The sequence below is a fragment of the Pseudophryne corroboree genome, unplaced genomic scaffold (genome assembly GCF_028390025.1).
Source record: "Pseudophryne corroboree isolate aPseCor3 unplaced genomic scaffold, aPseCor3.hap2 scaffold_1673, whole genome shotgun sequence".
NCBI classification, from domain to species: Eukaryota; Metazoa; Chordata; class Amphibia; order Anura; family Myobatrachidae; genus Pseudophryne; species Pseudophryne corroboree.
The window spans coordinates 7810-11014 of NW_026968309.1; the positions used below are offsets into that span (position 1 = coordinate 7810).

The window sequence follows — 3205 nt, forward strand, 5'->3', positions numbered from 1 at the left end:
CTATTACTAAATTAAACTTGCTTCATTGGAAAGGCAGCAAGATGCATCCTCATTTCAATGTCTACTGAAATAATACAGGTTGGCACCAGGAAACATTAACGCCACTGCATCCTTGCTGCTTTCTCATGTGGAAGTCTGTTTAATGTGAAAACAAGGTGATATCTAATTAGCACACAGGTAAGGAATTAAGAAAATCTTTATTTAAGGGTGAAGATGTTTCTCACAAAATCGTTGCCCCAATGCATCATTGAAATTCAAGCTGGAAAGATGATTTTAATATATCACTTGTACAGTTTGTATTGCTCTTCTGGTGACAATGTAGTTTGTTTTTGTCAATTACCATTTTAATAATAGGGTAAAGAAAATGAAGTGGATTTTTGAAAGAAAACAATACTGTCAATATACTATTAAAACAAATTAAAATGGTAAAAGTTATTGTACTTTAAGTAAAAATAAAAGAGCCAAAATATCAATCCCAGTTTTGGAATACTTTAATTAACAAACAAAAAAATGCATATAGCAGAGGATAGTTTCAATCTGCCTACCTCTGGGTTATGGGCCCAGCATGCTTCCATTCCTGTACTCTGCTGCACATGTAAGTGCAAGAGATCCTGAAGCACTCACTCATCATGGGAAAGTACCAATGTGTTTCTTCGTTGGTTGATAGAAGAAACATCTTACAAAAACTCTCCAGATTATTGACTTTATTAAGTTTTTCTAGGAAACGTTTTAGATGAATGCTTATTAGCCTTTGTCAGTATGTACTTTTGCAAAGTGTCTCTGTGGCGCAATCAGTTAGTGTGTACGGCTATTAACCAAAAGGTTGGTGGTTCAATCCCACCCAGGGACGTAATTGACCTTGTTATCAGATTTTGGTGATATTTAAGTAGACAAGTCAAAATTTCAAACCCCCTCTTATTGTGTAGGGTACCTGGCCTTCTCTGATGTAATCAGAGTTAGATTTGATTCAGTGATTTTATAAAAACAGCTAGGAAGCACAATTTAGCAGTGGTTTGCAGAGAAAAAAAATATGCTGGCATAAAAATCCAATTGAGTGATTAAACAGCTCTTAATTTTCTTGCTTTATTTTTATGCTAACAAATTTGTTCTCTGAAAAGTGTCCACAAAGCCAAGTCTCTGATTAACACCTTTGTAGGGATGGTTTTTCACCTATTACTAAATTAAACTTGCTTCATTGGAAAGGCAGCAAGATGCATCCTCATTTCAATGTCTACTGAAATAATACAGGTTGACACCAGGAAACATTAACGCCACTGCCTCCTTGCTGCTTTCTCATGTGGAAGTCTGTTTAATGTGAAAACAAGGTGATATCTAATTAGCACACAGGTAAGGAATTACGAAAATCTTTATTTAAGGGTGAAGATGTTTCTCACAAAATTGTTGCCCCAATGCATCATTGAAATTCAAGCTGGAAAGATGATTTTAATATATCACTTGTACATTTTGTATTGCTCTTCTGGTGACAATGTAGTTTTTTTTGTCAATTACCATTTTAATAACAGGGTAAAGAAAATTAAGTGGATTTTTGAAAGAAAACTATACTGTCAATATACTATTAAAACAAATTAAAATGGTAAAAGTTATTGTACTTTAAGTAAAAATAAAAGAGCAAAAATATCAATCCCAGTTTTGATTACTTAAATTAACAAAAAAAATGCATATAGCAAAGGATAGTTTCAATCTGCCTACCTCTGGGTTATGGGTCCAGCATGCTTCCATTGCAGTACTCTGCTGCACATGTAAGTGCAAGAGATCCTGAAGCACTCACTCATCATGGGAAAGTACCAATGTGTTTATTCGTTAGTTGATGGAAGAAACATCTTACAAAAACTCTCCAGATTATTGATTTTTTAATGTTTTTCTAGGAAACGTTCTAGATGTATGCTTATTAGCCTTTGTCAGTAGGCACTTTTTGCAAAGTGTCTCTGTGGCGCAATCGGTTAGTGTGTTCGGCTATTAACCGAAAGGTTGGTGGTTCAATCCCACCCAGGGACCTAATTAAACTTGTGATCAGATTTTGGTGATATTTAAGTAGACAAGTCAAAATTTCAAACCCCCTCTTATGGTGTAGGGTACATGGCCTTCTCTGATGTAATCAGAGTTAGATTTGATTCAGTGATTTTATAAAAAAACAGCTAGGAAGCACAATTTAGCAGTGGGTTGCAGAGAAAAAAAATATGCTGGCAGAAAAATCCAATCGAGTGATTAAACAGCTCTTCATTTTCTGGCTTTATTTTTATGCTAACAAATTTGTTCTCTGAAAAGTGTCCACAAAGCCAAGTCTCTGATTAACACCTTTGTAAGGATGGTTTTTCACCTATTACTAAATTAAACTTGCTTCATTGGAAAGGCAGCAAGATGCATCCTCATTTCAATGTCTACTGAAATAATACAAGTTGACACCAGGAAACATTAACGCCACTGCTTCCTTGCTGCTTTCTCATGTGGAAGTCTGTTTAATGTGAAAACAAGGTGATATCTAATTAGCACACAGGTAAGGAATTAAGAAAATCTTTATTTAAGGGTGAAGATGTTTCTCACAAATTTGTTGACCCAATGCATCATTGAAATTCAAGCTGGAAAGATGATTTTAATATATCACTTGTACATTTTGTATTGCTCTTCTGGTGACAATGTAGTTTGTTTTTGTCAATTACCATTTTAATAATAGGGTAAAGAAAATGAAGTGGATTTTTGAAAGAAAACAATACTGTCAATATACTATTAAAACAAATTAAAATGGTAAAAGTTATTGTACTTTAAGTAAAAATAAAAGAGACAAAATATCAATCCCAGTTTTGGATTACTTTAATTAACAAAAAAAAAATGCATATAGCAGAGGATAGTTTCAATCTGCCTACCTCTGGGTTATGGGCCCATCATGCTTCCATTGCAGTACTCTGCTGCACATGTAAGTGCAAGAGATCCTGAAGCACTCACTCATCATGGGAAAGTACCAATGTGTTTCTTCGTTGGTTGATGGAAGAAACATCTTACAAAAACTCTCCAGATTATTGACTTTTTAAAGTTTTTCTAGGAAACGTTTTAGATGAATGCTTATTAGCCTTTGTCAGTATGGACTTTTGCAAAATGTCTCTGTGGCGCAATCAGTTAGTATGTACGGCTATTAACCATAAGGTTGGTGGTTCAATCCCACCCAGGGACCTAATTTCCCTTGTTATCA

At 34.6% G+C, this 3205-nt stretch overlaps 1 non-coding gene across 1 annotated transcript; it reads left to right on the forward strand.

Moving 5' to 3' along the window:
• Window positions 1–1942: 1942 nt before the first annotated feature.
• On the forward strand, window positions 1943–2016 carry TRNAN-AUU (transfer RNA asparagine (anticodon AUU)). The gene has a single exon. It is a non-coding gene; the product is annotated as a tRNA-Asn (tRNA).
• The last annotated feature ends 1189 nt before the right edge of the window (window positions 2017–3205 follow it).